A 26568-nucleotide genomic window follows, 5' to 3' on the forward strand; every position below is an offset into this window, starting at 1 on the left:
TGATGTGACATTGTTGCTAGGCAACATCCTCCAGCGCGGCCTCAGTGGTTCCAACAGGAGGGAGGCTGCATCCCTCCTACCCGCAGACACGGAAGAAGCTCCAGCAGCATCCGTGCAGATTCCAGAACAGTAGCAGGAGGAGGGGGAATACCTGGGTCTTCTTGGTACAGGGGGGAAGACTGCACAAAGAGTTGTATTGTATCAGGCAGTGGGAGGTGGGGAATCGTGGCTCTGGATCAAAGGCCTACACTTAGGAGCAAAGGCCGGCAGGTGCCATTTTGAAAATGGTCCAGTGGGGGCCCAGAGACTAGGGAGCCCTCTGGGCCCTCATCAGGGCTAATTTTGTGAGTAAGGGGGCTCCAGGGCAGGAGTGGGGAGATCCTGACCTCTGAGGTTTTTTTAATTGAAGGGAAAGGGTTGGGGCAATGCCTGATGCCAATTTATAACATTTATTTTTTTAATATTTTGACTACGGGCCATCTCCAGGGGTAGCGAGGGAGGAGAGGACAGGGGGGATCTATGGAGACCCCTGGGGATTTTGACTAGCTTTGGGGGGAGGGGGATATCCTTGGGGGTCATCAGCCCCTTTAACACAGGGGTCCTTGGAGCACTGGGATATGCGTTTATGCAGTGTTTCCTAACCGGTGTGCCATGACTGGAGCGTAGGTGTGCCATGACTGGAGCGTAGGTGTGCCGTGACTGGAGCGTAGGTGTGCCATGACTGGAGCGTAGGTGTGCCGTGGCTACAGTCTCATTTCCTGTTTCCCTTCTGGGCTGCAGGATGTCCTCCCACCATCAGGGGGCGTGGGAGACCAGCACTTATAGGCAGCTGCTCCTCCTTTCCCTTCTGCTGGCTCTCCCTTGCAGCAGAAATTGCTCGGGGCTCTGTAGGCACGTGAGACCTGCTGGTCCATGCAGTTCAGATGGCAGAAGAAGGCTGGCAAAGGAGGAAGAAGCAGCACTGGATAAGCCTGCTCCCAAACCTTTGCTGTTCAGGGATTGGAGGTGGAGTGGGGAATGTGCCACAGTGTGTGAGGGGAGAGGGAAGGGAAGGTGATGGTGCCACAAGAGGCAGGACAGAGAAGTTGATGATGCCAGGGATTGGCGGAGAAGGGGGGGAGGGAGAGGGAAGATGATTCAAGGGGGTGGAGAGGAAAGGTGGAAGGAGAGGGAAGTGATAATGATGCCAGCGAGTGAGGTTGAGGGAAGGTGATGCCAGGGTGTAGAGGAAATGGAATATTGATGATGTCAGTGGCTGAGGGAGAGGACAAGTGATGCCAGGGTTGAAGGGGAAAGGCAACAGGTGACTGGCATGGGGATTGGAGGGAGATGATGATGCCACAGGGTGAGGGAGAGGGAGTGGAGGCAGAGGAAAGGTGATTTCAGGGGGCTCGGGAAGATGATAATGGGGGTGAAGGGAGAAGGAAGGTGATTATGTGAGGGGTGGGGAAGAGATGGTAGAAGGTGATGACAATGCCTGGGGATGGGGGAGAGGGAAGGTGATGATTATGTCAAGAGGTGAAGGAGAGTAATGGAAGTAGAGGGAAGGAGATAATGCCAGGGGATGAGGAGAAGAGGGAGAAGGAAGTTGATAATGGGGGTGAAGGGAAAGGGAAGATGATGATGTGAGGGGGAGTGGAGGTAACGTTGTTAGGGGGTGAGGGAAAGGAATTGAGGGGGAGGGAAGAAGATTATGATGCTAGGGGTGGGGAAGAAAATGATGATGCCAGGGGGTGAAGGAAAGGGAAGGTTGTGATGATGATGATGTCAGGGGTGAAGAGGTGGACAGAGAAGGTGATGATGCCAGGGGATGCAGGAGAGTGGTGAAAGGAGAGGGAAGGTGATGATGATACAAGGCAGTAGAAGAGGACCGGAAGGCTCATCTGTATACTGCTCCCAGCATCCCCTGGGAGAAGACTCCAGAGGTCACAGCGTGTGATCCAGGCTTTGAACTCCACAGCCCCAGTTTCCAGAGGCCCCTCATCCTTTGCAGTAGAAGAGGACCGGAATCTCAAACCTTTCAATCCTTTGAATGAAAATCAACTTAATGGTGGTTGAAGAGGATTGGTAAGTATAGCTTTGGGAAATGTTAGGACTTAAAAATTTGGAGAAAGGTGAAGTAGTGGAATATATTCTTTAGAATTTGTGTGTGACTGAGATAATAAGCAAGCCAGAGGGAGTTAATTCTAGTGTCTGTCTTTCCCTCCCACCCACCCACCCCTAGCTCAGCCCTTGATTTTTAAGCAAGAGAAACGTTATCATTAAATCGTACTATTGTACCAGCTTTTATTGAGAGTTTAATCATCCCCTTGTAGGACACTAGCAAGTTAATTAGTAAATGCACCTGTAAATTTAAAGTACTCTAATTCCAACTCCCTTAGTAACCTAAACTTAACTAGGAACTCAACAAAATTAAGATGAAAGCAGCAGTCCAGCAGCAAGAGGGTAGCTTTCCAGTCTTTTTCATTGAGTTTCACATATATTATTTTTTAACTGACAATGAGAGATTGTTTGTGTGCACCCACTGCAAAGAGCTCCTGGCTCTCAGAGAACAAGTCCATCTCAAAGGCTAGAGTGGCAGACCTGGAGGAGCTGAGGCAGAGAGGTACATTGATGAGACCTTTAGGGACATAGTAGCCAAGTCCCAAATCCAGCCTGGCAGCCTTGGTGCTGCCTTGGATGAGAAAGGTCTCCCAGTTGGAGAAATCACCCTGGTATAGCAGGAAGGGATCCTGTAGCAAGGACCTGCTCTCCAGTTGATGTGTTGTCCTCTTGCACTGAGGATGTGTCTCCCAGGGCTACTGCCCAGGAGGGAAGGGATAGCTCGGCCATCATAGTTGGTGATTTGATTATTAGAAATGTAAATAGTTGGGCAGCTGGTGGACGTGAGGACTGCCTGGTAACTTGCCTGCCTTGTGCGAAGGTGGTGGTCCTCACGCGTCACTTAGATAGGATTATAGACAATGCTGGGGAGAAGCCGGCTGTCATGGTACATGTGGGCACCAACAACATAAGAAAATGTGGGAGAGTGGTTCTAGAAGCAAAATTTAGGATTTTAGGTAGAAAGTTGAAATCCAGAACCTGTAGGGTGGCATTCTCTGAAATACTCCCTGTTCCACGTGCAGGTCCCCAGAGGCAGGCAGAGCTCCGGAGTCTCAATACGTGGATGAGACGATGGTGCAGGGAAGAGGGATTAAGTTTTGTAAGGAACTGGGAAACCTTTTGGGGAAGGGGAGACTTTTTCAAAAGGACGGACTCCACCTTAATCAGAATGGAACCAGGCTGTTGGCGCTAACTTTTTAAAAGGAGATCGAGCAGCTTTTAAACTAGAGCATGGGGGAAAGCCGACAGTCACTCAGCAGTGCATGGTTTGGAGGAATGTATCTTTGAAGGATACTAATGAAACAGGAGAGTTAGGGCACCCCAACAGAGAGGTTACAATAAAAGTAAACGTAGTCCATGTGCCTATAAGTAAAGAATCATCTGAGCTCTAATGAGGGGAGCGGATCCAAGATGGCCGCTCAGTAGACTCGCTCGGCGTCGGATCTCTCGGGCGTGTTTGCTCTGAATTTTCTTTTCTTGCTTCAATCTACCTGCGATGGGGAGAAAACGCAAACCAAGGACTGAACCTTAGCCTGAGGTCCCTCTGACATTGCCTTTCTCCGGCCCATGTGGTGCGCAGCGACATGAGGTCGGGGCTTCAGCTGCTGGAGAGTGGGGGGAGGGGAATTTGAGCTCCCCTCTCTCCCTGGTTCAATATCGCCACTCAGCCCCGCTGGGGGAACGTCGCCGGATGATCCTGCCGCGATGAGAGGCGCCCTGGTAGGGAGGGAAAACGCCGCCAGACCAAAGTGCCGGAGAGCGGAGCCCTGCAGGGTCCATCGGGGCAGCGACAGCGGCATCGAGCCCAGAACTATCATCGGGGCAAACCGGCTTGGAAAGAGATGTGTTGCTGGAGGAGCCTGCTGGTGCTGCCGGAGAATCTCCTGTGTTGAGAATACCTTGAGACTATAAGGGGAATCTCCTGTGTTGAGAATACCCTTGAGACTATAAGGGGAAACCATAGTGGAGATGAGAATTTCTGTTTTGCAGCAGTTATTTCCAGTAAATGCTAAAATTAATGAGGTGGAAGATAAAATAAAAGTATTGTCTAATACAACTGTGGAACTGGAACAACAAGTATCTGTTATTAGAGCTCAAGTTAATGGAATCCAGCAGGTCCAGTCAGTAAAGACTGGAGAAAGAAACAACCTGCCCTTGAATATGGAAAATGTGGAAAACCTGGTCAAAAATAGAAATCTGAGATTTATAAAGTTTCCTCAAATACCGTTAATCTCTCCCAAGGAGTTGTTCGGAAGATCACTTGTGGAAACGCTCCAGGTCACTGAGAATTTAATTCCACCAATCTCAGAAATCTTCTTTTTGCCAAAGTTTAAAAAAAGGGAAGAGCAAAGTGAAGGGATAACAACCTTTAATACCAGTCCGAGAGCAAAGCCTGAATATTTCAGCAGTCCTGGAGTCGTCGGATACTGAAGTGGCAGTGTCTGCAGCATTGATAGTGACTTTAGCCCTTGAACCGGACAAAGACTGCTTAATGAGATTGTGCTTTAGGCATAGAAATGATTGTTTCTTGAGATGTAAAGTCAGAGAATTCCCAGACGTCTCACGCGAGTCTCAAAAAAGGAGGAAAGCTTTTCTCCTATTGAGGCCGCAGGTCTTACAAATTGGAGGGGCTTTATTCCTTAAGTTTCCATGTAAGTGCATGGTAAAGTATAACAACAATATGTATGTATTTTTTGACCCACCACAATTAACACAGTTCTTAATAGGAAAATCTCCTGTGATACCAGTAGTGTCCAGTCCAAGTACACCGAGTTCCCCATAGATGGAATAGCCCTGTTGTTCTATTGAGAAATTTCTTACTAAAAATGTTTTCCTTAGGTTGGGGAAGTTTCGCATTCCTCCCCCCCCCCCCCCCCCCCCTCTTATATGTGTACTTTATATTAGAGAAAGGAATAAGAAATTGATTGGAGACTAACCTGTAAGTAAATGTATCCTATTCTCTGTATTTCTGTGTCAAGATGTATCTTGCAATTATTGAAAATGCATAAATAAAAAATAAATAAAAAGAATCACCTGAGCTAAAGAATTCCAAATTATCCCTATCAACTGAAAAGCAGGTTGTTAATACAAACAAAAAACACATTTTGAAATGTCTGTAAGCCAATGCCAGAAGTCTAAGAAGTGAGATGGGAGAGTCAGAGTGTATAGCAGCAAATGATGAGATTGACATAACTGGCATCCCAGAGACTCGGTGGAAGGAGGATAACCAATGGGACAGTGCTATATCAGGGTACAAATTATATCGCAATGATAGGGAGGATCAACTTGGTGGGGGTGTGGCACTTTATGTCCGGGAGGGTATAGAGTCCAACAGGATAAAGATCATACAAGAGACTAAATGCTCTATAGAATCTTTATGGGTAGAAATCCCTTGTGTGTTGGGGAAGAGTATAGTGATAGGAGTATACTACCGTCCACCTGGCCAAAATGGTGAGACTAACAGTGACATGCTAAGAGAAATTAGGGAAGCTAACCAAATTGGTAGTGCAGTAATAATGGGAGACTTCAATTACCAATATTGAGCAGAAGCAAACCTTGCACATAAGCAAGTACATAGGAACACTGGTGCAGGTAGAGAGATACAGTTCCATTCAATCAGTAAACTATATTTTTATTGTGAACATTCATAATACATTCACTGTGGCAACTCCGTTAGTGTAACAGCAAGAAGCTTAAAGTCCCCCGACACGGTCCCGTGTTTCGCGGTGGCTGCATCGGGAGGGACCAGATGATATTCAAAATCTGAAATAAAATGTGAGTAATCAGGAACGGAACAAACGGCTGCTATATGTACATAATAATAATAGTTCACATACCTTATACAAGACCATCAGGAACGCGAGCGCCCGCTGATGTCAACTCATATTTAAAGCACATAAAATGGCGTGAAAGAGCAAACTCTCGCGAGATGCTGGGAATGACAGAGGAACACCTGTGATCATACTAACATATTAGACAGGATTGCTAATAAAACAGATACCACTCTATATCCTTATTAAGACCGTGGGGGGAAACTGAGTTGAGGATAAAGATCCATCGCTGCTCCCTCCGACCTAGCATACAGGCGAAATCTCCTCCCCGCGGGGACGGCGAGACCACCTCCAATACCTGAAAGGAGAGGTCAGCGATGGAGTGTCCGGCATGTATCCAATGAGCCACTAAAGGTTCATCAATCCTGGATAATCTGATATTAGAACAATGTTCTATAATACGTGTCTTAATCATGCGTGAGGTTTTCCCCACATAAACCAATGAGCAAGGGCATGTAATCACGTAAATTACTCCTTTTGTGCAACAATCTGACTGGGAATGTAAATTGAACACACGTCCTGACCCAGGGTGTTTGAAAATTGTAAAGGTCTCAGTGTGGCTGCACATCGTGCATCGGCCACAGGGGTTGTGTTGGCCCCTAGTCCGAAGTAAGTTTTGTGCAGGCGCCAGCGATATGTGCACAAGCCGGTTTACTGATTGAATGGAACTGTATCTCTCTACCTGCACCAGTGTTCCTATAGACTTCAATTACCCCAATATTGACGGGGTAAATGTAACATCAGGACATGCTAGAGAGATAAAGTTCCTGGATGGAATAAATGACAGTTTTATGGAGCAATTGGTTCAGGAACCGACAAGAGAGGGAGCAATTTTAGATCTAATTCTCAGTGGAGCACAGGATTTGGTGAGAGAAGTAACGGTGGTGGGGGCCGCTTGGCAATAGTGATCATAATATGATCAAATTTGATTTAATGACTGGAAGGGGGACAGTTAGCAAATCCACGGCTCTAGTGCTAAACTTTCAAAAGGGAAACTTTGATAAAATGAGAAAAATAGTTAGAAAAAACTGAAAGGAGCAGCTACAAAGGTAAAAAGTGTGCAAGAGGCGTGGACATTGTTAAAAAATATCATCCTAGAAGCACAGTCCAGATGTATTCTGTGCATTAAGAAAGATAGAAGGAAGGCAAAACGATTACCGGCATGGTTAAAAGGGGAGGTGAAAGAAGCTATTTTAGACAAAAGATCTTCATTCAAAAATTGGAAGAAGGATCCTTCAGAAGAAAATAGGATAAAGCATAAGCATTGGTAAGTTAAATGTAAGACATTGATAAGACAGGCTAAGAGAGAATTTGAAAAGAAGTTGGCCATAGAGGCAAAAACTCACAGTAAAAACTTTTTAAAATATATCCAAAGCATAAAGCCTGCGAGGGAGTCAGTTGGACCGTTAGATGATCGAGGGGGTTAAAGGGGCACTTAGAGAAGATAAGGCCATCGCGGAAAGATTAAATGATTTCCTTGCTTCGGTGTTTACTGAAGAGGATGTTGGGGAGGTACCCGTAATGGAGAAGGTTTTCATGGGTAATGATTCAGATGGACTGAATCAAATCACTGTGAACCTAGAAGATGTGGTAGGCCTGATTGACAAACTGAAGAGTAGTAAATCACCTGGGTTCTGAAGGAACTAAAAAATGAAATTTCAGCTCTATTAGTTATAATTTGTAACCTATATTTAAAATAATTTATTGTACCTGAAGATTGGAGAGTGGCTATTGTAACCCCAATAATTAAAATGGACTCCAGGGGCAATCCAGGAAACTACAGACCAGTTAGCCTGACTTCAGTGCCAGGAAGTTCCTGGATGTAATAAATGACTGCTTAATGGAGCAATTGGTTCAGGAACCAACAAGAGAGGGAGCTATTTTAGATTTAATTCTTAGTGGAACGCAGGATTTGGTGAGAGAGGTAATGTGGTGAGGCCACTTGGCAATAGTGATCATAACATGTTCAAATTTGAATTAATGACTGGAGTGGGACAATATGAAATCTACAGCTCTAACACTAAATGTTCAAAAGGGAAACTTTGATAAAATGAGGAAAATAGTTAGAAAAAAACTGAAAGGTGCAGCTGCAAAGGTTAAAAGTGTACAACAGGTGTGGACATTGTTTAAAAATACAGTCTTAGAAACGTAGCCCACATATATTCCATGCATTAATAAAGGTGGAAGGCACAACGATTACCGGCATAGTTAAAAGGTGAGGTGAAAGAAGCTATTTTAGCCAAAAAAGCATCTTTCAAAAATTTGAAGAAGGATCCAACTGAAGAAAATAGGAAAAAGCATAAGCTTTGTAAAGTTAAGTGAAAAACATTAATAAAGCAGGCTAAGAGAGAATTTGAAATGAAGTTGGCCGTAGAGGCAAAAACACATAATAAAATTTTTTTTAAATATATCTGAAGCAAGAAACCTGTGAGGGAGTTGGCTGGACCGTTAGATGACTGACTCCTTAAAGAGACTCTTAGGGAATATAAGCCATAGCAGAAAGAATAAATGAATTCTTTGCTTCTGTGTTTACTATAAGAATGCTTGGGAGATACCAGTTCCGGAGATGGTTTTCAAGGGTGATGATTCAGATGAGCTGAACCAAATTACTCTGAACCTGGAAGATGTAGTAGGCCAGACTGACAAACTAAAGAGTAGCAAATCACCTGGACTGGATGGTATTGATCCCAGTGTTCTGAAGGAATTTAAAAAAATGAAATTTCAGATCTATTAGTTAAAATTTGTAACATATCATTAAAATAATCCATTATACCTGAAGACTGGAGGGTGGCAATGTAACCCAAATATTTAAAAAGGGCACCAGGGGCGATCCGGGAAACTATTAGGGATGTGAATCGTTTTAGGATGATTAAAATTATCGTCCGATAATTTTAATATCGTCTTAAACCGTTATGGAACACAATACAATACAGATTCTAACGATTTATCGTTATAAATCGTTAGAATCGTGAGCCGGCACACTAAAACCCCCTAAAACCCACCCCCGACCCTTTAAATTAAATCCCCCACCCTCCCGAACCCCCCCCCCCCAATAACTTAAATAACCTGCGGGTCCAGCGGCGGTCCGGAACGGCAGCGGTCCGGAACGGGCTCCTGCTCCTGAATCTTGTTGTCTTCAGCCGGCGCCATTTTCCAAAATGGCGCCGAAAAATGGCGGCGGCCATAGACGAAAAAGATTGGACGGCAGGAGGTCCTTCCGGACCCCCGCTGGACTTTTGACAAGTCTCGTGGGGGTCAGGAGGCCCCCCACAAGCTGGCCAAAAGTTCCTGGAGGTCCAGCGGGGGTCAGGGAGCGATTTCCCGCCGCGAATCGTTTTCGTACGGAAAATGGCGCCGGCAGGAGATCGACTGCAGGAGGTCGTTCAGCGAGGGTTCCGGCGCCTCGCTGAACGACCTCCTGCAGTCGATCTCCTGCCGGCGCCATTTTCCGTACGAAAACGATTTGCGGCGGGAAATCGCTCCCTGACCCCCGCTGGACCTCCAGGAACTTTTGGCCAGCTTGTGGGGGGCCTCCTGACCCCCACGAGACTTGCCAAAAGTCCAGCGGGGGTCCGGAAGGACCTCCTGCCGTCCAATCTTTTTCGTCTATGGCCGCCGCCATTTTTCGGCGCCATTTTGGAAAATGGCGCCGGCTGAAGACGACAAGATTCAGGAGCAGGAGCCCGTTCCGGACCGCTGCCGTTCCGGACCGCCGCTGGACCCGCAGGTTATTTAAGTTATTTGGGGGGGGGTTCGGGAGGGTAAGGGATTTAATTTAAAGGGTCGGGGGTGGGTTTTAGGGGGTTTTAATGTGCCGGTTTTTCGATTTTTCGATTTTTAACGATTTTTCACGATTTTTCACGATATTTTACCCCCCCAAACGGCAACAATACGATTCCCTCCCCCTCCCAGCCGAAATCGATCGTTAAGACGATCGAGGACACGATTCACATCCCAAGAAACTATAGACCAGTGAACCTGACTTTAGTGCTGGGAAAAATAGTGGAAACTATTCTAAAGATCAAAATCACAGAGCATATAGAAAGACATGGTTTAATGGAACACAGTCAGCATGGCTTTACCAAAGGCAAGTCTTGCCTCATAAATCTGTTTCATTTTTTGAAGGGGTTAATAAACATGTGGATAAAGGTGAACCAGTAGATGTAGTGTATTTGGATTTTCAGAAGGCGTTTGACAAAGTCCCTCATGAGAAGCTTTAAGAAAATTAAAAAGTCATGGGATAGGAGGAGATGTCCTTTAATGGATTACAAACTGGCTAAAAGACAGGAAAAAGAGAGTAGGATTAAATGGACAATTTTCTCAGTGGAAAAGGGTAAACAGTGGAGTGCCTCACAGATCTGTTCTTGGACCTGTGCTTTTCAATATATTTATAAATGATCTGGAAAGGAATACAACAAGTGAGGTAATCAGATTTGCTGATTACACAAATTTATTCAGAGTAGTTAAATCATAAACGGTTGTGATAAATTGTAGGCAGACCTTGCAAGACTGGAAGATTGGGCATCCAAATGGCAGATGAAATTTAATGTGGACAACTGCAAGGTGTTGCATATAGGGGAAAATAACCCTTGCTGTAGTTACACAATGTTAGGTTCCATATTAGGAGCTACCACCCAGGAAAAAGATCTAGGCATCATAGTGGATAATACATTGAAATTGTCGGCTCAGTGTGCTGCAGCAGTCAAAAAAGTAAACAGAATGTTAGGAATTATTAGGAAGGGAATGGTGAATAAAACGGAAAATGTCATAATGCCTCTGTATGACAGCACCATGGAGACTCCCCTTTGGATACTGTGTACAGTTCTGGTCACCACAACTCAAAAAAGATCTAGTTGCACTGGAGAAGGTACAGAGAATGGTGACCAAAATGATAAAGGGAATGGAACAGCTCCCCTATGAGGAAAGGCTAAAGAGGTTAGGGATGTTCAGCTTGGAAAAGAGATGGCTAAGGGGGGATATGATAGAGGTCTAAAACGGGTAGATGTGAATCACTTATTTACTCTTTCAGGTAATAGGAAGGACTAGGGGTCATGCCAAGAAGTTAGCAAGTAGCACATTTAAAACTAATCAGAGAAACTTCTTTTTCACTCAATGCACAATTAAGCTCTGAATTTGTTGCCAGAGGATGTGGTTAGTGCAGTTAGTGTAGCTGGGTTCAAAAAAGGTTTGAATAAGTTCTTGGAAGAGAAGTCCATTAACTGCTATTAATCAAGTTTACTTAGGGAATAGCCACTGCTATTAATTGCATCAGTAGCATGGGATCTTCTTGGTGTTTGGGTAGTTGCCAGGTTCTTGTGGCCTGGTTTGGCCTCTGTTGGAAACAGGATGCTGGGCTTGATGGACCCTTGGTCTGACCCAGCATGGCAGTTTCTTTTGTTCTTAAGGGAGGGGGAAGAGGTGATAGGAGAGGGAAGGTGATGATGGTGGTTGGAGAGGGAAGGTGATGATGCCAGGGACTGGGGGAGAGGGGTAGAAGTAAAGGTAAGGTAGTGATGATGCCAAGGATGAGGAGAGAGAAGGTGATGTTGATGCTAGGGAGTGAGGGAGAGGGAAGGTGATGATAATACGAGGGAGGGGGAAGAGATGGTGGGAGAGAGAAGGTGATGATGATGATGCCAGGGGGGTTGGGAATAGGGAAGGGAAGACGATGATGTCTGGGGCAGGCATGATTATGATGCTGGGGGAAGAGGGAAGGGAGAAGGTGATGATGGTCAAGGGGTAGGTGGAGAGGGAAGAAAAGAGAATGAAAAGGATGATGGGGAAGTGGGTGGTGTGCCACAATGACGCGACCCCTGTGCCAGGTGTACCACTGCATTAATGTCTCGATTCTCCAGAGAAAGTTAGCTGCTACTCTATAGTTGTAGCTAACTTCAAATAAAATAACGCAGCTTGCGATTTTTTTCAGCATGCCACATTATTTGATTTGTATTATTCAGGGTATTTAGGAGCTGAAAGGACGCATACTATTATACAGCACGCATACTCTACCCAGCGGATAGAGAAAAGCGTGTTGTATTACTTTTCTGCACACTGAGGCTGGGCAATGATGAGAATGTTGTCGTGCATATGGAAACATATTTTTAACAAGTGAAATGCGTGGAAACTTATTGTCTTTGTGTCCCATGAGAAAATCATTTTTATTTCATCTTCAATGAAGTTTATTAAGGCGTGGAGGGGGTCAGCATACTAAGGTATAGCATGCAGTAACGTGTGCTAATGTGTGTTATTTTCCCAGACTCCTCGGGTTTCTAATGGAGCCTTTTCATACAAAATGCATAGTAATGTGCGCTACTGCACACCGCACCTTAGTAAATAGACCCCTAACATTTGGTAGGGTACTGCAAGTACATCTAAAGAAACAAAATCAAATATTAAAGGAGCCATAATCAAAAGTTTTCAGGTGGGCAAGCGTTTATTTACTCCTGTAAAAATGCATTCTTCCCCTCCCAACTTACTACAGATAAAATGGGCAACGTAAGGTCGGACGTTTGCATGGTATTTACTGACTTTCCGGCACGTTCTTTACACCTGCTTCAATGCAAGCTTAACGTGTGTGCACGCTGGATCTCATTTTCACAGGTAAACTCCGTGGGGAGTTCCTGTTTTAAAGTGAGCTTGCATCTGTACCCGCAAAGCTGAAAGCTCTGCAAGGAGCTTAAAAATTGCCTTCAGCAAAGGGGATTTTCAAACAGCCCAAATAAGAAAGCCGACAAAAATATGCATGTAAGTCCACTTTAAAAATCATCCCATCAAATACGCCCTGCACTAGTTACACTCAGAAACGTTTCAAGGAACGCTGCATGAATACGGCTAGATTTTAAAGCCTCCGCACGCCAAAGCCAGGAGATAGACGGATGTCTCCAGTCAGTGTGTGCTGTGCGAATTTTAAAAAGCAGCTGCCGGGGTCTTCAGACAGCAGGGAAGCCGTCCCTGCCAGTGCCTGCTTCCATTCTCTCTCTTCGCGGCTGGGAGCCGCTCCACCTTGGGCCTTCCATGTGGCAGGGACGCCGCCAGCCTCTCTTGCTCTTCTTCCTCCTCCATAGGCGCGGGCGCGCGCCTCTCCCCGATATTTAAAGGGCCAGCGGCAGGAAAAGCCCCGTGGCCCATGGGAGTGACATCATCCATTACTTCCTGCTTCAGCCCTATAAAAGGGACCTGCCTACCTTCAGTCAGTGCCTTCGGATCGGGTTTACACATCGCTGTGCCTTGATAGATCTTCGTTCCATGTTCATTGTGTTCCTGATCTTCATCTCCTTGATGTTCCTGGTCTCGTCCCTTGTCAGAGCTCCCTCGTCACCTGTCTTCTGTTCCTGATGTCCTGTGTCCAGAAGCCCTGATGTCCCAAGTCCTGAGGTGCCATGTTCCTTGTTTCTGATGTCTGCTGTCCTGTCTTGACTTTGTCTTTCTTATCCTCAGCTCTGCATCCAGTTCCCAGGTTCCTTGTGCCCACCATTCTTGGCAAATCATGTCGTGGTCCATAACCAGCCCAGGAGAGGCTGCGTAGGGTGCTTTGTGATACAAGGCCTTCCTCACTGCAGCAGCGCAAGCCCCCGGGAGACTTCCGTCTTGAAGCCTTGTTCCCGAATCTCTAGTTCCCGGTCTACGGAGTCCCCTTGCGTCTGCTCCGTTCATGCCAAAGACACTGCCTGAACCTGCTCCGTCCTGCGTGGTCCATGGCCAGCCATAGGCGGCTGTGTAGGGCACGTCCTGGTGCAGACCTCCTCAGTATCTTCACCATGTTCCAATCTCAGCCTCCATTACATCATCTGGAGTCTGCTTCGAGTTCAGCGTGGCCCGCGACTAGCCCCGTGGGTGGGCTGTGTAGGGTGCGCTGTGAGGCAGTGCTCATCCAGTACTTCACCTGTCTCTTGAATCCCTGCTTGTCTTTGTCCAAGTATCCACGTCTTCGCCTGAGTCTTCGTCCAAGAGTCCATGTCTTGGCCTGAACCTTCGTCTGCTCCTGGCCTCCGTCCGGCCTGCCGCTTCTTGCCATTACCCAGCGGCAGGTCTGAAAGGGCTTGGAACAGTCAGAGGACTGTTCAAAGACCACCATTGCATTGATGGTCTTTCTGAAGCGTGCAGATCTGGTGGAGGGTCAGTACCTTCAGTCATCGTTGCCTTCACTCCAGCTTGTTCCTGCTCTGCCCGTGCTTGTACCAGCTCATTTGAGCCACGGTGTGTCTCCCTGAGTTGTGCCGTGGCTCAAATTCCTCTCTAGATGGAACGCGCTTCTGAGCTCCTAACCGGGCCTGAGGGCTCGCTCCATAACAACTATGGGGGAAATCCATGAAGCCATCAAGACCTTAAAACCCAATAAATCACCGGGACTAGATGGCTACACGCCTCTATTCTACAAACAGTATTTTATTTATTTATTATTTTTATATACCGACGTATCACATCGGTTTGCATTCAGGTACTGTAGGTATTTCCCTATCCCCAGAGGGCTTACAATCTAAGTTGTTTACCTGAGGCAATGGAGGGTAAAGTGACTTGCCCAAGGTCACAAGGAGCGACAGCAGGACTCAAACCCTGGTCTCCTGGTTCGTAGCCCATGGCTCTAACCACTAGGCTATTCCTCCTCCTAATTTTTGTGGACATTGTCTGCCGTAGTTCTCCCAGTGCTTTTGATTTTTTTTAACTCACTGAGAACGGGGACAAATCTGTTGTCACAGGCTAATACGGCAAGGATTACCAATCTGGTGAAACCTGGCAGAGACCCTGCAGTGTGCGGATCCTATAGGCCAATTTCATTCCTGAATATAGATATTTATTTGAAACTTTATTTGAAACTTTATTTACTATATTAATTACTAGCGAAAATACTGGCAAATAGATTAAATTGTTTTATAGCCCAATTGGTACACCCCGACCAAGCGGGGTTTATCCCTGGGAGAACTACGGCGGACAATGTCCACAAAATTTTGGTATACGAAAAAATACAATATCCCCACTTTAGCACTATCCATAGATGCCATTTGATATGGTGCACTGGCCGTATCTTTTTCACACTTTGGAGAGGATGGGGTTTGGGGACCCCTATCTTAAATGGCTCCGCCAGTTATATAATGCTCCCAAGGCCTGTCTTAAGATCAATGGAGGCTATTCGCCTACTTTTACAGTAGGAAGGGGAACTAGGCAGGGCTGTCCATTATCACCAATGCTATTCGCCTTATTCCTAGAACCCTTTGCGATCAATGTTAGCTGTAATGTCGCCATTATAGGGCTTACCATGGGACGGATTTAATCAAAAATCTCACTATTTGCGGATGACATCTTAATTATGCTTACCAACCCTGAATTCTCACTCACGAGCCTGACAAGAGAACTGGAGGCCTTTAGTGGGGTATCAGGGTTTCGAGTCAACTGGGAGAAGTCTGAGATCCTTAACCTTAATATTCCACTCCGAGAGGCTAAATACAAAGGCTTTTTCAATTTAAATGGGCGAAATCACAAATCAAATATTTAGGGGTGCAACTCAGTGCTACCCAAGACCTGATTTCCATAAATTAAATCCCCCTTTGGAATAAATTGACTAAAGATATGGAGGAATGGAACCACGACCATATACCATGGATGGGTCGAATGGCGGTGTTAAAAATGATATTAATTCCCAAGCTCCTGTATCTTTTTCAAGCATTACCTACTAAGATCACTCCCATGCAATTGTGAACATATGGCAGAGGAAATGCATGGCTTTTATATGGACAGGACGAAGACCGCGGGTGGCTGGGCGGGTATTATACAAAACGAAGGTTCAAGGAGGGCTCAATGTTCCGGAGGTCTCTAGATATTACTGGGCGGCCCAGTTTAAGAAGCTGGTAGACTGGCATAAAACGCAACAACCCAAACAGTGGATACAAACTAATGAGGAAACTTTAGGGCAAGTTCAGTTACACGGCTTACTTTGGCAACCTCGGGGGATGTGGATTGTTGAGCCCGGGTCCAAGCTTCCCAAATCTATTCTCATATCCTTAGACTTGTGGCAACAATATGGGGCTCGACTAGTGGGGCTGAGGGAATACCATGTTAGTACCACCCTATATGCAAACAAGGCATTTATGCCCGGTTATGAGAATCCAGCATTTCAAAAATGGAAGAACAAGGGGATCTGGACTTGGGAACAACTCTGGGGACTGCAGGGACTGCGGCCATTTATAGACTTTCAGAGACAATTTGACTTACCTGCCTCGGCAGCATTCCCTTACTCGCAATTAGGCCACTTCACTTGTGCGTCTATGATCGGAACCCACTTACCACAAGGCATGTCCAAATTTGAAAAGTTATGCAGAAATGCGGATAAGTCCACGAAAGTACTCTCAGTGTTATATAAACTACTAGGACCCCCTGATGAGGTCAAAGCATCTCATCAGAGGGCATGGGAGAGAGATCTCCAATTAGAGTGGTCACCCCAGGAGTGGAAGGGGAATTTTTAAAAATTTAGGCAAGGGGTACATCACCACTTATCTCATAGAAAACTCTTATAAGTTGTTATACCGCTGGTATATGTATCCCCAAAAATTACATAAATCTGTACCCAGGTCTTCCGGTGCGTGCTGGAGAAATTGCAAGGCGGAAGGCACGTTTTTCCACCTGTGGTGGGACTGCCCACTTATGAAAGGGGTATGGCGAGGGATGACACAATGGTTGGGAGAAATGGTCCCAGGTAGACTTAGGATCACACCAGACCCAGGCGCTTCTAGGCACCAAAATGAAAGGGATCTCGGTAGAGGATAACAGATTGGCACACTATATTATAACGGCCACTCGATGTGAAATAGCAAAATTGTGGAAGTCTACTGGTGCACCAACACAAGAAGTCATACAACAAATGGTATCTAAAATAACAGCATATAAGAACAAATGTTTACTTGAATTTGAAAAGACATAGCAATCATACCAAACATGGAAAACAAATCAAAATACTTGTATACCGATATTCTCAGATGTTCAGACTCACCCTCGGTGATATACTATATTTTCAGGTACAATGGGAGGACCATCGCTTTACTCCTTATTCTCTTTCTCTTTGGTTTACGTTCATGAGTATGATGCATATGTATACGGTCGGGGGGGTGGAGGAGGGATAGGGAAGAATGGGCTATAAAAGCCAGATTCTTTAAGAGTGAACCACAATACAAGTCACACTCAATCAGCCTCAGAGGTGTCTTGCTGTACAAAACATGATGATTGTTTTAACATTATACTATGTTTATATTGCTTTGAAAGTAATCTTGATGTATATGGTTCACTGAATATTCTGTTATGTTTAATAAAAAACTTTAAATATAAAAAAAGAGAGAGATGGAGATGCTATTCTAATGGAATGGAGCCCGGCTGCTGGTGCTAATAATTAACAAGAGAAAGCAATATTTAAACTAGCTCATGGTGGAAAGCTGACAGTCCCTCAGGAGCCCATGGTTCAGATTGCGGTATGTTCAAAGGATACAGTTAAACAGGGAAATTAGAGTATCCTGCTAGAGAGGATGCAGAAAAAGCTGAGGGAGCTCAGATGAAAATAGCTGAAGAGCAGACAAATGTGAATGATTCCAAATGACCTAAAACAATTGTAACAATAAGCAGGCTGTGACTAGGGATTTAAAAAAAAACCCCATAGACTTACTTGTCTGTATGCAAATGCCAGAAGTCTAAAAAATAAAATGGAATAGTTAGAATATGGCATTAAATGAAGATACAGACATAAAAGGTATCTCACAGACCTTATGGAAAGAGGATAACTAATGGGATAATGTGATGTCAAGGTACAAAATATTTCAAAATGCTAGAACAGACTGGAATGATGATGAGGTAGCCCTATATGTTAAAGGATGGAGTAGATTCAAGAAAGATAATTATTTTGCAGGAAACAGACTGTACTTTGGAATCTCTATGAAAAGAAATTCCATGCATGATGAAGAGTATAATAGTGAGGGTTTATCACCATCCACCTGACCAGCATGGTAGGACCTATCCCTCAGTGGAACAAAGGACCTGGTGTAAGGGGTAATGGTGGTGAAGTTACTTGGCAATAACAATTGTACTGCAATAAAATATAGCATAATCATTGGAGGGAGAATAATAAATAAAACTTATTACAGTAGCATTTATCTTTAAATGATATACTTGTTGTGGGAGTCTCAGTTTAGTGGACCCTTGGGCCGACCTGCTGGAGACTAGGAAGAGATGGACAATGTCTCTGATGAACAGCGGGCCGGGAGGCAGATGTTCAGGCGGGACGTAGATGCTCTTCACCCTGGAAGCTGGTGCTCCCCCGGGAGGAGCCCGGAGGAACCCAACCGCTGGGACTTAGGTGGCTTCACCCTTGGAAGCCGAAGCCCCCCCGGGAGGAGCCCATAGAGGCCCGGCCGCTGGGACTTAGGCGGGTTGTGGATCAGGACAGGTAACTGGAACCAGACTAGGACAATAGTGATACTGTAACTTGGTCGGGTTCTGGAACCAGGCAGGAACTGTAGCAGGCTCGGGTACTGGAACCAGGCTGGAACTGTAGCAGGACTCGGGTACTGAAACCAGGCAGGAACTGTAGCAGGACTCAGGTACTGGAACCAGGCAGGAACTGTAGCAGGACTCAGGTACTGGAACCAGGCAGGAACTGTAGCAGGCAGGCAGGAACCAAGCAGGTACTGTAGCAAGCAGGCAGGAACCAAGCAGGTACTGTAGCAGGAACGGAGCGACGTAGCCAAGCGGGTCACTCCGGGGCGCAACGCAACACGAAACTAGAATGCTAACCAGTTGCAAGGCAAGGGCTGGATGGCCGCGGCCGGATTATCAAGGCCGCGGCGTCTGACATCAGGAATTGGGCGGAGTCAGTACTGGCGGAAAACGGGCTACAAAAGGCGCCCAAGTGGCGCGTGCGCCTAGGAACCGGGCATCCACCGAAACCTTCATGGTGGTGCTGCCCCAGCGGGGACGCTGCCAAACAGGCCGCAAGCCAGGACTCTGGAGGCGGGAGCAGGTCCGGGAATCAAGAGGTAAGGGCCTGGCCGCGGTGCTCGCGGCCAGGACTGAAACAATACTATGATAACATGATGAAAATGAGTTTGATGAATAGTAAAAAGAGCAGTTGAAAGGGTTAAAAAAATCTGCATGAGGCGACTGGAAATTATTTAAAACTGCCATCTTGGAAGCCTAGATAAAATGTATTCCACAAATAAAAATGGTTGAAAGAAGACCAAGTGACTACTAACATGGCTAAATGATACTGTGAAACAGGCAATTAAATCCAAAAAGTTTTATTGAAAAAAAAAAAGATTATGATTGTTGGACATCCATTTTGTTCTTTTGTTTCATTGTATGTGGCTCTGTTAACTCAAATAGTGTTAATGCAACGTTAAAACTGCATTGCCCTATGAGTACTCTGACTGGCCTCCCAAATGCTACTGGATGTTTTCTCTTTTAGGATAGTTTGTTTGGATGAATTGAGAGAGCGTCTTTTTTTTATGTACAGGGCTCAACACTCTGGAATACGTTATCCCAGCAGTTGAAAGGTGAAACAGTCCTAACAAAATTCAGAAAGATGTATTAGGCATTCTTGTTTCAACAAGCATTTAATTTGTAATTTTAATAATTTTGCTCAGGAATAGCAATACTAGTATATTTAATTAGTCATTTTTAAATAGGGATGATTAGTGACAGCAGTCATAACCACTTTTCTATTTTTATTTATGTCATACTTGGTGTTTGTATCGTTTTTGGTTTTTATTTTTACCATGATATATAATTGCTACTTATTTGTTTTATGTTTTTCATATTATTTTTTGATTGATTACGAATGTTTCAGTGTAAACCACCTAGTAGGCTATATATACATTTTAAATAAATAAATAGTTACAAAAAATAAAATAAAAAGGGAAGGATTTCAGCCCAGAAGCCCATGCAGAGAACCTGGTTTCGGCACTTCTGCTCTCCTGGATTGGCCGGTATTGGCTCATGGCCTCGGATCCCAGCCCTGGACCCAATTGTACTGAAAGTACAAAGGAGCAAGAGGAAAGGGCCAGGCCCATGCAAAAAAAAAAAACAAAAAAAACTAATAACTGGAAAGCAGGTCCCAAGGAAGAAAAAAGGAAAATTGAGTGTACAACGTTTGCAAGGCAGACCAATAGAATTTGAGGAGAAACTTGCCAAAAAAGGCACAAAGTGATGCTAAAAACTTTCTCCACGTACGTCAAAGGCAAGACCCCTGCAAGGTGGTCAATTGAACCATTAGGAAAAAAATCAATTTAGAAAATGACCTCACCTGCACAGCGGCCAGCATTAAAGACGGGAGGAGCCAGGAAAAGCAGGCCTAGGGGGGGGCCGGTGAGATGGGGTGAGTTAGTGGATGTGCAGGGAGGGAGCGTGCCGGGTTAGTTATGTGGGTGGAGGGTTAGCCGAGTGGGTGGGGGTGGATTGGGAAGTTAAGTGAGTAGGGGATGGGTTAGAGGATGAGTGGGTGGGGGGTGTTTGTGATTAGCATTTGTTTGAATAGGAATCCTAAAAACGGGACAAATGAGGTCATATTTGAGACAAATTTTGGAGTATTTTTGTATATCTATAGTGGGAGGGGGAGTAAAAGGTCTCCCGGAGGCTTTCCTACCCTTCTCCCACCCAGCCGAAACCTTGGAGCCTGCATGTCTGCATAGCTGCTCAACATGGCGCCGACCGCACCTGATCCCGGCGCCAAGGTGAAGTCACTCACGAGGGCCAGACCGAGACAGGGTAGCGGTGAGTGGCCGTCGCTCGTGCCCTTTACAAGCACTGGACCCCCGTGGGAGGGGCCTGGCTAGGTCCAGCCTGACAGAGCCGCTGTTCTGTGGCAGGAAGGGGGTGGAGGTCCTGAGGCTTCTGTTGGGGTGGGGCGGGACTCAAAGGGCCTCTGGGATGCCCAGGGGGTTTTTTTTTTGTTGTTGTTGTTTTGAGTTATTTTGGGGTTTTATTGCTTTTTCAGTTTGGCAAACAAACCAAACTGAAAAAAAATTAAATGAACCAAAAATAATTTAAAAAAAAGAAAGAAAAGGAATTGAAAGAAAAACCTTGGGTCTGCAGATCCCTAGTAATTAGGAGGGTGGGTGTAACTTTTGCAGGTGAGAGGGGCCCCACTGTAGAGGGGCTCTGAGTACCTCAGGGTTGCCCAGGTTTTTTTTTAGGCTTAGAAATATAACTTTTATTCCAATGCTGACCTCAGGCATTAACTCACATTTCCGCAGCCAGTGTTAGCCTATGGTGCTTTACTTAATGATGTTTTATACTGGCAATACAGGTGAATTATTTTATTATATAGTCTGCCTTTTCTGAAACTTCAAAGCAGATTATATTCAGGTTTCCCTATCTCCGGAGGGCTTACAGGCTAAGGGGTGTATTTTCTAAAGCTGGGTTGGGCGTTTGCTGCATGGCAAATGCCTTAATGTGGCAAAAATGCGCATTGGGGCTGAATATTCAAAACATATCCATGTACGTAAGTTAGCCGGATAAGCCTTGTTATGTGCGAGATCGGTTAGGCCAATGATTGAGACGAGGCAGGTGGCGATGGCCGCACAGCTGTGGTCAGGAGAGGTGCAGGCCTCGTTTTAATTCCTAGCTCGCTTCCTCCTCCACCACCACCCCCTGCCCACGTCTGACTCGCCCCTCCCCCACAGCAGCCCGGCCTGCCCTGCCAGGATTTTAGGGCATCATCCGTGGTTTCCCGCCATTGCGGGGTGGCACAAGCCCACCGTCTGCCTCCCAAGCCAGATCCCGCCTCACACCGGCGCGCGCTGTAAGCGAGCGCCCCCCTTTGCAAGAGCGGCCGCAAAAGCTGAGGCACGCGGGCAGCCTGGCAGCAGCCACGTGCTCTGATCGGCAAAGCGCGCGCTGCGGGGCCGATGAAAGCTCTTTCCGTACCCGAAAATGATACCTCGCCCCCTCCTCTCCCAAAGACGGACAGGCACGCAAAGAAATTAACTTACTGAAACCGAAAAAAAAAAAGAGAGGAGGAGAGCGATCTGGAAGGAACAAAATAAAGGAGGGAACGGAAGCAGGAGCCCGTGTGAAAATGCAGTGCATGCATGCGGTGCCACCTTCCAAGTCCCCATTCATCTTCATTAAACCTCCGCGTGGACATCTGAAACAAACAAAACAAAACGGGGAAGCAAGGTGACAGCTCACTTAATTTCCATCCAAACAAGTTGATCTGGCTTCCCAAACACAGGGCGACAAAGAAAAGGAAAGAGGTATTTCTGAGGAAAGATCAGAGCCCGGGAGACTCCGCCCTCTGCCCCGCCTACTCTGCTAGACCCAAGTGGGGAAAGGCATTGTCAGCCCTTCCCGGGCGCCTCCTGAATGACATTGCAAAGCGCCCCTGACGCACACGGGCATGCAAATCTTGGCTGCCTTCTTAATAAAGCGTTTTGGAGAGTTGGATGTACTGCTCTGATATTATTAAAAGCAAAGTGGTCGCTTTTTAATCCAGGGATGCAGGGGCGTTGGTAACAGGTTGAATCAAAGGCCTGGCCTCCTCCTAATTATCGGGAGCATTTTATAATCTTATTAATATTGATATAATACAGGATACTGAAGATCTGTTAGCGTATAATGTATGTGGGGGAGATAATTAACGAGATCCAAGCCAGATCAATCGCCTGCTTGACAGCAAATGGTGTGTGTGGCTTATAAATTATCCATCGCCCAGGCAACTCCAAAGTTTAAGCCCAGTCCTTCCGGTAAGAGCACGGGGAGAAGACGCATTGATAAAGCTCAAATCCTCCCCGGGTGCAATGAGTCTTCAGGTGTAAATTCTAAGGCTCAGCTCACCATCCGAGTAGCAGGAAAGAAACATCCTTTCTCTCTGTGGCACAAGAAAAATGTAGCAATGTGAATATAGAAAAAACAAAAAGAATAGAGGTGAGGGTAATGGCTTCTTCTAGAGGCAGAATATTACCCATCTTCCCTGGGCTAGCCGGTGCATTAAGCAGAGCCTTAATCATTTCAATTAATACGTTTGGTTCTCCTGGTTATATCTGAGCTTCAAGGAAAGATTAAAAAGCTGAACCAGAAAATACTGATGGGGAAGTAATCGTTTGTGTCAGACTCCCACTGGTGCAACCAAGATGAAAGGGAAAGCCACATGTGAGGAACAGCAAAGGAAGAGTGGTGCAGAAGAATTAGTGATGTTGTATGTTTGGAATCTCAGTTTTGCTTAGAAAACAGAGTGATGTGAATACAATATTTTATTTATGGTTCTTGGGGAACAGAGCGTTACAAATGTCTGCAATGCACTTTTCCCTGAAGAGATCAATCTTCCTTCCAGTTTCCACTCTGTCATCTGGGAAAGAGCCAGCTCCTGTGTAAAATAATTAGCACGAGGATGCTGCCATAATTAAAAGTGCACGCCCTCTCCCCAATTCCACAGAATTCTGGGGATCCTGGCAACGTGTGGGGGGTGTGGGGGGTAAGCGCATGCAGATTGTATCTCATGCACATTCCTTGTGCCCATCCTGAGAACATGGCTGGCTGGGGATCCTCCAGGACAGGTTCGGGAACCGCTGACCTAGAGTGCCTAACACTCTTAGGGCAAGGTCCCGAGGAGCTGTTACTGAAAGCCTGGGCACAATTAGCGAAGCGAAGGAACTGAACTCTAGCCCTGCTGGCGGGAATCTGCATGGAATGCAATTCTTTTCCTCCCTGACCTGTCCCAAGCCACTTTTTTTGGCTGGTTAAAAGTACACGCAACTTTGAATGTGTGTGTGCTGTCACCTACACAGGGGAGGGGGCAATGATCAGATTGCACTTATACAGGGGTCAGCACAGGTTTACCCGCATAACAACATCTTATTATTGCCCCCATCCTGTATAAGAATTCCTTTTTAGGGGGCTAGAATTTGAATTAGGGCTTTTCGGGAGAAATGGTAGCACTTTGTCCCTCGCCTTACTCACTGCAGGTTGGACCGTTACTACTCGGAGCGCTCCTAATCCACGTTTCTGACTGCTGGACATCCTCCGAGGAGGTCAGAGCTGCTGTGTAGACCTGACCTAGGGTCATGAGCTCAACGCGAGGTCGCGTGCCACATGTATGCGTGCACCTGGTGCAGAGAGCTGCTGGCTCCCAGAAAACGAGCCCGATCCGTGGAGGCTAGGGTGGCAGACCTGGAGGAGCTGAGGCGGACAGAGAGGGATACAGAGGAGATTTTCAGGGACATGGTAGCCACGCTCCGGCTCCTCTCTGGCAGCCCTGGTGCTGCTTTGGAGGAGGAAGGTCACCTGGTCGGAGAGCATCACCCTGAGGTAGCAGAAAGTGATCCTGTAGCAAGATCTCTCCTCTTCGCGCTCAGGATGTGTCTCCCAGGGCTATTGTCCAGGAGGGAAGTGTTAGGTCGGCTGTCATATTTGGCGATTCAGTTATTAGGGATGTAGATAGCTGGGTGGCTGGTGGGCGTGAGGATCGCCTGGTTACATGCTTCCCTGATGCAAAGTTGGCAGACTTCACGCATCACCTATATAGGATTTTAGACAGTGCTGGAGAGGAGCCGGCTTTCGTGGTACATGTGGGCACCAATGACATAGGAAGATGTGGGATGGAGGTTCTGGAAGCAAAATTTAGGCTTTTAAGTAGGAAGCTGACATCCAGAACCTCCAGGGTGGCATTCTCTGTAATGCTCCCCGTTCCACGTGCAGGTCCCCAGAGGCAGGCAGAGCTCTGGAGTCCTAATGCATGGAAGAGATGATGGTGCAGGGAAGAGGGATTCAGTTTTGTAAGGAACTGGCCAACCTTGTGGTGAAGAGGGAGGCTTTACCGAAGGGACGGGCTCCGTCTTAACCAGAGTGGAACCAGGCTGCTGGCGCTAACTTTCAAAAAGGAGATAGAGCAGCTTTTAAACTAGAAGAAGGGGGAAAGCTGACAGTCACTCAGCAGAGCATGGTTCGGAGAAACGTATCCTTGATAGGGATGTGAATCGTTTTTTGACGATTTAAAATATCGTCTGATATTTTTTAAATCGTCATTAATCATTAAAGAGTGTGATACAATAGAAATTCCACCGATTTATCGTGAAAAAATCGTTAATCGGGTTAGTGCACGCTAACGGGAGTTAGGACACAACCTAAAAACCCACCCCGACCCTTTAAAACCGCTCCCTTAGCCTCCACCACCCTCCCGACCCCCCCCCCCAAAACATTTTAAAATTGCCTGGTGGTCTAGCGGGGGTCCCGGGAGCGTTCTCTCACACTCGGGATGTCGGCCAATAAACAAAAAACCCACCCCGACCCTTTAAAACCGCTCCCTTAGCCTCCACCACCCTCCCGACCCCCCCCCAAAAAAAAACATTTTAAAATTACCTGGTGGTCCAGTGGGCCCCGGGAGCGATCTCCCGCTCTCTGGCCGTTGGCTGCCACTAATAAAAATGGTGCCGATGGCCCTTTGCCCTTACCATGTGACAGGGTAACCGTGCCATTGGCCGGCCCCTGTCACATGGTAGGAGCACTGGATGGCCCGCGCCATTTTTAAAGATGGCGCCGGCCGTCCACTGGATGGAATAGAATCTTTGTGGGTAGAAATCCCATGTGTGTTGGGTAAGAGTATAGTGATAGGAGTATAGTTTTGTCCACCTGGTCAAAATGGTCAGATGGATGATGAAATGCTAAGAGAGATCAGGGAAGCTAACCAATTTGGCAGTGCAGTAATAATGGGAGATTTCAATTACCCCAATATTGACTGGGTAAATGTAACATCAGGACTTGCTAGAGACATAAAGTTCCTGGATGTAATAAATAACTGCTTCATGGAGCAATTGGTTCAGGAACCAACAAGAGAGGGAGCTATTTTAGATTTAATTCTTAGTGGAATGCAGGATTTGGTGAGAGAGGTAACGGTGGTGGGGCCACTTGGCAATAGCGATCATAACATGATCAAATTTGAATTAATGACTGGAAGGGGGACAATTAGTGCTAGAGCTGTAGATTTACTTAACTTTCAAAAGAAAGACTGATAAAATAAAGAAAAAAATAAATCTGTATACTCTTAACAAAAGTTAAGAGTGTACAACAGGTGTGGATACTCTTTAAAAATACCATCTTAGAAGCACAGTGGAATGAAAGCCAGATGACTGCCAGCTTGGTTAAAAGGTGAAGTGAAAGAGGCTATTTTAGCCAAAAGATCTTCCTTAAAAAATTGGAAGAAGGATCCATCTGAAGAAAGTAGGAAAAAGCATAAGCACTGACAAGTTAAATGTAAAATATTGATGGCAGGCTAAGAGAGAATTTGAAAAAGCTGACCATAGAGGCAAAAATTCAAAATAACAATTTTAAAAATTATATCTGAAGCAGGAAGCCTGAGAGAGAGTTGATTGGACCATTAGATGACCGAGTGGTTAAAGGAGCTCTTAGGGAAGATAAGGCCATTGCAGAAAGACGAACTGAACAAAATCAGTGTGAACCTGGAAGATGTAGTAGGTCAGATTGACAAACCGAAGAGTAGCAAATCACCTGGACTGGATGGTATGCATCCTAGGATTCTGAAGGCACTCAAAAATGAAATTTCAGATCTATTAGTAGTCATTTGTAACCTATCATTAAAATTGGCCATTGTACCTGAAGACTGGAGGGTGGCCAATGTAAGCCTAATATTTAAAAAGGGCTCCAGGAGTGA

The sequence above is a fragment of the Rhinatrema bivittatum genome, chromosome 7 (genome assembly GCF_901001135.1).
Source record: "Rhinatrema bivittatum chromosome 7, aRhiBiv1.1, whole genome shotgun sequence".
Classification (NCBI taxonomy): Eukaryota; Metazoa; Chordata; class Amphibia; order Gymnophiona; family Rhinatrematidae; genus Rhinatrema; species Rhinatrema bivittatum.